At 41.0% G+C, this 7,199-nt stretch overlaps 1 pseudogene; it reads left to right on the top strand.

Moving 5' to 3' along the window:
- Nucleotides 1–724: 724 nt before the first annotated feature.
- LOC126069129 (actin-related protein T1-like) lies at nucleotides 725–1,853 on the top strand (annotated as a pseudogene).
- Nucleotides 1,854–7,199: the final 5,346 nt, after the last annotated feature.

The following is a 7,199-nucleotide window of genomic DNA, read 5'->3' on the forward strand; positions in this document are numbered from 1 at the left end:
ACGACCAAGTAAGATTCATACCGGGTGTGCAAGGATGGTTCAACATTAGAAAATCAATCAATGTAATCCACCACATAAATAAAAGGAAAGAATAGAATCACATGATCCTCTCAATGGATGCAGAAAAAGCCATTCGACACACATTCCTCATAATAAAATAGGTATAGAAGGAAAATTTCTCAACATAATAAAGGGCATTTATACAAAATCAACAGCCAACATCATTCTTAATGAAGAGAGGCTGAAAACATTCCCCTTGAGAACAACAACAAGACAAGGATGCCCTTTTTCACCACTCCTATTTAACATTATGCTGGAAGTCCTGGCTAGAGCAATAAGGGAAGAAAAAGAAATAAAAGGCATCCAAATCGGTAATGAAGAAGACAACTGTCCCTATTTGTGGGTGATATGATACTATACATAGAAAGCACAAAAGACTCCACGAGAAAAACTACTGGAACTAATAGAAAGATTCAGCATATTAGCATGGCACAAGATAACCGTACAAAAATAAGTTGGATTCCTATACACCAATAAAGAAAACAATGAAAAGGAAATCGGGAAAGCAATATCATTTAGCACAGCCTGCTAGCTTCACCTGGGGGACAACCTAATGACTGTGGAACCATGTGACTTTTGAGCTTCAGAGGTGGGTCTTGTGTGACAAAGTGAACCAAATGTTCTGTCTTTATTTTGGTGAAGCTCAGAAGAAGCTGCTGCAGACATGTTTAATCGACATATATTAGACACTCCAGCTGTGATTTTTAACAATGAGTCTGGACTGTGCAAAGCAGGCTTGTCTGGAGATTGGATCCCATCATGTCATCAGCTCTGTCATGCGACATCCAAAATTGGACTTCTCTTCAGCAGAATCCAATCAGAAGACCTACTTCATCGGGAAAGAAGCCCTGTACAAGTATGATGCCCCACACCTGCGCTACCCCATTGAGTGTTGCCTTCTCATGGACTGGGATGACATGGAGAAGCTCTAGCAGCACCTTTTTGAGTGCAACCTGGGTGTGAAACCCAGCGCCCAGCCTGTGCTCATGAATGAGCCCTCCTTGAACCCAAGGGAGATTCGTGAGAAGATGACAGAGGTAATGTTTGAAACCTTCAATGTGTCTGTCTTTTATCTGTGCAACCAAGCAGTGGTAGCACTCTATGCCTCTGCCTGTGTCACGGGCCTGGTGGTAGACAGTGTGGATGGGGTCACTTTCACTCCCCCTACCTTTGAAGGTTACTCCCTTCCTCATGCTGTCACCAGACTCTATGTGGCAGGAAGGGACCTCACAGAGCACCTCATCCAGATTCCCCTGGCCATTGGTCTTATCTACCCCTGTATACCCAACAGGGGCTTGGTGGGTGACATCAAAGAGAAGCTGTGCTATGTGGGTTTTGACCTAGAGAAGGAGTTAAGCAAGAGGCTGGAGGAGGTTTTGAGAGAATACAAATTGCCAGACAGAACTGTTATCTGCATCAGGAAACAGCTGTACCAGGTGCCCGAGGTCCTCTTTGCGCCTGACCGCCTGGGCATCCACAGCCCTGGGTTCTCAAAAATGGTCACCAGCAGCATCATGAAGTGCAACATTGACATCCAGGTGACCCTTTTTGTGGAGACTGTGTTGGCTGGGGGCACCACTCTCTTCCCTGGCTTTGAGGAATGCCTCTTGAAAGAGCTGGAACTGTTAGCTTCCAAAGGGACCCTCAACAAGATCATGGCTTCTGATAGGTGTTTCTCTGGGTGGATCGGTGCATCTGTCATGACCTCTCTAAGCACTTTCAGGCAGATGTGGGTCATCTCTGCCGATTTCTAAGGTTTTGGGCCATCAGCGATCCAGAGAAGAAGCTTTTAGAGGACCCTGAGCACAGCAGGGGTCAGCTGGAAGCCTTGGAGCACAAGAGCACCAAGGGCAAGTGAGGTCATCTCTCAGGCTTCAGCACACTCTTCAATAAAGTGTTTTGCCCTTTCTGGTAGTGGTTCATTCTTGGTAGCACCAGAATAATTTTTGACCATGGTATTGAATCTTAAAGTGGTTCTATTCTACACTTCCTTTCCCATGCAACTCATAGCTTGTCTTCTCCTGAGAAATCCTTGGGTTGAGAGTTGAGCCCGTCACTTGCACTTTGTAGTCAAAGCATTTGCCTCGGCCTCATGTCCAGTGGCTTGATCCAGCAGGGACCCTTGAATCTACATTGTAAACAAGTGTGTTGGGTGGTTCCAGTAAATCCAGTGTCTAGGAAACACAGTCAGCAGGGTGAGCAGGTGGGGATGGGGGGAGAGGAGTACAAGCAGGAATGCTATCTTGTTCACAGGGCTCAACAAACCCTTTAGCTGGGTGGATCCTTACCAAAATAGGACTCTTGCTTTGCTTTTGTGAGATTGGGCATCTAAAAGGAATGGAGCTACTCTCCTTGTCAAACATGGAGAAGTGGGCACAGAAATCACCATTTGTTTAAGACCCTCTAAGCTCAGGGTCCCTGCTCTCCAGTAGGGAATTGTATGAAGCATCACCACTTCTAGTGATTATTATAATCTCTTTTTTTTTAAATTTTATTTTCAATGGTGTTTATGACTCATAGAGACACTATAGGACTGAGTAGAACTACCTCATAGGGAGTGCCTGGTGGATTCAAACTGCCTACTTCTGGTTAGCAGCCGGACTTTTAACCACTGAGCCACCTTGTAATGAAATAGCACTGCACACCTCATAGAATGACTGAAATAAAACACGTTGGTAATAAATACCAAGTGCTGGCAAGAAGCTGAAGAACTAGATATCATGGATTGTGGGTGGGAATGTAAAATACTACAGCTACTCTGGAAAATGGTTTGACAGTTTCTTATAAAGCTAAACATACTCTTACCATATGAACCAGCAATCACACACTTTGTGTATTTATCCTAGATAAATAAAAACCTATGTTCACATAAAAGCTTGTACATAAATATTCCTAGCAGAATTATGTTATAGTCAAAACTGAAAATAATCCAAATATCATTCAATGAGCAAATTGGTAAACAGTGTATCTATACAATGGAATACCACTCAGCAATAAAAAGGAGCAAACTATTGGTGTATGCAATAACTTGGGTAAATCTCAAGGTCATCATGATTAGTTGAAAAAGCTAATGTCAAAATGTTATACACTATAGAATTCTTTTATATAAATGTTTTGAAGTGTGAAACTGATACTGATGGAGAACATATCAGTGGTCACTAAGGGATAAGATCTGGAGAGAGGGTATGACTATTAAGTGATAACATGACCGATTAATCTGTGGTGATAGAACAGTTCTTTATTCTGATTGTGGTGATGGTTACACATCTCTAGATATGTGATAAAATTTTACAGAACTGTATACGAAAATACATGCAGTGAAAACAGGTGAAATATGAATAAGGTGTGCACCTGAGTAAATAGTATTATATCAATGTCAAATTCCAGGTGCAGGCAATGTGGGATATTATTGGGGGAAACTTTGTACAAGCTACACAGAAACTCTAATTTTTTGTAATTTCTTGTGAGTCAAACTATTTCAAAATAAAACATAACAAGAATAATAATTAAAAAAATAAGTGAGAAGGACCAAAGATTTTTGGAAGTTCCAGGGGCAGATGAGGGGATAATCAGTTCATTTACCCAGAACTGAAAGTTACTGAGATTAAGAATAATCCAGTCTAGAAGGATGGAGCCAATGTGGTGCCATAGACAGAATGAGCATGCCATCCCTCCACAGCAAAGACTCAAAAAACTAAGTAAGAAACATATGTCAATCTTAGAACCCTAAGCATCAAATGAAGAGATAAAGAACGCAGCCAAGCACCGAATGGAATAAGAAACTGATAGAGAACCAAGAGCAGGGAGAGATAAGTGCGGAGGTCCCCTATCAGCTAACACAGCACGGATTTGCCATCGTGAACTCCTGTCAGAGATCAGCGGACAGGAGTATGGTAAAGCAGCTTCAAGGAGCTCCCAGCAGGAGACAGAGCACCCAGAAACCAGTGATATACGCTCAGCCAGCTGGGAAGTGCAAGGTTCATGCCTCTTGGATTAGCCCCCCACACATTGGAGATTGGCAGACAGGGAGTATAGGAAAGCAGCTTCATGGAGCCCCCAGCAGGAGACAGAATACCTGGTAACCAGGAATACATGCTTTCCCACCCTCCATCTTTCTCCCACCCCCGCTCTACCTCCACAGACTGGGTAAATGGCTCCCAAACCAGGCAGTACAGCCCAGTTAGAAGGGGCTCCCAAGCCTCAAAAAGAAAAACCAACCAAAAAAACAAAAAGAAAAAAAAAGGCCCTGGGAATTCCACCAGTGTGGCAACATGGTCCAGGGAGCAAGCCGAGTGGTACTTCACAGCCTTTCAAGAAGTAAAACTGGTGCACAGAGCCAGGTGTTTGAGAGAAAGGAGGGAAAGGTGGTGAGAGACAGGGAGAAAACCAAAAGAAGCCGAAAAAAAGCAACATTAGCAACAAACAATTGGCAATAATGGAGTCAGTCAGCATGGGCGGTGCAAACCAAACCCCGAAGGCAGTCTCTTGGCTGGGGCTTATTTGTTTGGTTGGTTTTTCTTTTTGAGGCTTGGAAGTGCCTTCTAGCCGGGCTGTATTGCCCAGTTTGGGAGCCACTTCCCCGGTCTGTGCAGCAACATCAGTGGGATCCCTGGGGGAGTTTCTTTTCTTTTTTTTTTGTAATTTTTTTTCCTTTTCTCTTTTTCTTTTCTGTTTTTCTCCATTTCTCAATTTCTTGTCTCTCCACTCTAATGGCAAGCTCCCTTACCACTCATTTTTTTGTTTGTTTCTTTTGTTGTTTGTTTTTGGCTCCTATTTCTCTCTTTTCTCTCTCTTCTTTCACATACCCATATAGCTCTACTCATCACAACCTCCCCCCCTTTCTGCCTACCTGTACCATGCGTGGAATATCACACACCCGAGCAGCACAGGTACGGCCTACTGGAACCTGCCCTGCACTAATTCCCGGCCTTCCTTGTCGGCCTGAGTACGTGCCTCAAACAACCCATGCTAGCCTCTCCCCTTCAGCTAGAACTGTTCTGCTGTACCATAGCTGAGCAACTGGCCCTGCCCATTAGACAAGAAGGTGAAATCTACCATGCCCACAGATAAGCAAACAAGAAAGATTGCACAGCCCGCCTGCTTACTTATAACCAAATAAAACAAAAAGCAGGACGAAACAAACAAATCTACAATCATTAAATGAAGAAAATAACTACTGAATGTCCCAAAGGCAGCAGACAATATCAAAACATGTTTTTTAAAAAGGAAGGGATAATTTCAGTAGGCATTCAAAATAAAACACCAGATGAATTTCCAGTAAATGAAAAGGCACTAGAACGACCTGATAGGGAATTCAAATCTATAATGTTCAGAGCTACCCAAGAGTTGAAGCAAAAAGCAGACAAAAATGAGGAAAAAATAGACAAATTCATGGAAAAGGAAGACAAATTCATGGAAAATACAGGCAGAAAAAGGGGGAAAATTTCAGGAAAATAATACAGGAATATAATGTCAAAATAAATCCACAACTAGAGATATACAAAAACAACAATCAGAAATCCAAAAGGCAAACAAGATTTCAGAAATGGACACTGTCATAGAAGGGCTGAGGAGCAGGTTTGAAAAAAATGGAGGACAAACAAAATTGAAGACAAACACTTGGCTACAACTTAGAGGAAATCAGAAAAAAAAGAACAAAGAAAAATGAAGAAACCCTGAGAATTATGTGGGATACAATCAAAAACAAAAATTAGTGAGTAATTGGAGTTCCAGAACAAAGGAGAAAATGGAAAATGCAGACAGAATCATTGAAGAATTGAGGGCAGAAAACTTCCCTAATATCATGAAAGATGAAAAGTTGATCATCCAAGAAGCTCAATGAACCCCATGTAGGATAGACTCCAAAAGAAAATCATCAAGGTATATCATAATCACACTCGCTAAAACCAAAGACAAAGAAAGAGTCCTGAGGGCAGCTTGAGAAAAAAGAAAAATCACATACAGAGGAGAAACAGAAAGACTAAGCTCTGATTACTCAGCAGAAACCACACAGGTAAGAAGGCAATGGGATGACGTATACAAAACCTTGACAGGAAAAAATTGCCGCCAAGAAATTATATACCCTGCAAAACTCTCGTTCAAATATGATGGTGAATTTAGGACATTTCCAAATAAACAGAAATTAAGGGAATATGTAAAAACCAAACCAAACTTACAAGAATTATTAAAGGGAGCCTTCAGTATGAGAACAAACAATATCAGAACACAGCCTGAATCTAGGATGCAAGATCACACCAGCCAGATACCAACCTAGGAAATGAACTCTCAAGGACTACCCAAAACCAAAAGAATTACAACAGGGAACCAGAGAGGTTAATCTGTAAATGACAACAATATCAGAACAATAAAAGGGGGGAATAAATGGTGTAGGTATAGAACTATCTAATGGAGAGGAAAGCAAGGTGATACCAAGTAATAATAGACTGGTTCAAACCTAGAAAGATAAGAGTAAATTTGAAGGTAACCACAAAGAAAAGTAACAAACCTACTCATGAAAATAAAGAAGAAAAATCTACTCATCAAAATAAAGAAGAAAAACATAAAGTCTCAGTAAAAAAATTTAGAAAACCAAGGAAATGAAGAAGAAAATCCACAAACAGAAGGAATTCAGCATAGCAGAGTAAGTGGAACAAAGAAAACCTCAGCAACACAAAAAAAGCACTATAAAATGACAGCAATAAACTCACACCTATCAATAATTATACTGAATGTAAATGGCCTAAACGCACCCATAAAGAGACAGAGTGACAGGATCAATTAAAAAAAAAACAGGATCCATCAATATGCTGTCTACAGGAGACACGCCTTAGAAACAAAGACATAAATTTATTAAAAATTGAAGGATGGAAACAAATATATCAAGCAAACAGCTACCAAAAAAGAGCAGGACTGGCAATACTAATCTCAGATAAAACAGACTTTAAAACAAAATCTGCCAGAAAAGACAAAGAAGGGCACTATATAATGATTAAAGGGACGATCCATCATGAAGACATAACCATAATAAACATCTACACACCCAATGATGGGGCTCCTGAATACATAAAACAAACTCTAACAGCACTGTAAAGAGAAATTGACAGTTCCACAATAATAGTAGGAGACTTCAACACACCACT

Source organism: Elephas maximus, chromosome X, assembly GCF_024166365.1.
Source record: "Elephas maximus indicus isolate mEleMax1 chromosome X, mEleMax1 primary haplotype, whole genome shotgun sequence".
NCBI lineage: Eukaryota > Metazoa > Chordata > Mammalia > Proboscidea > Elephantidae > Elephas > Elephas maximus.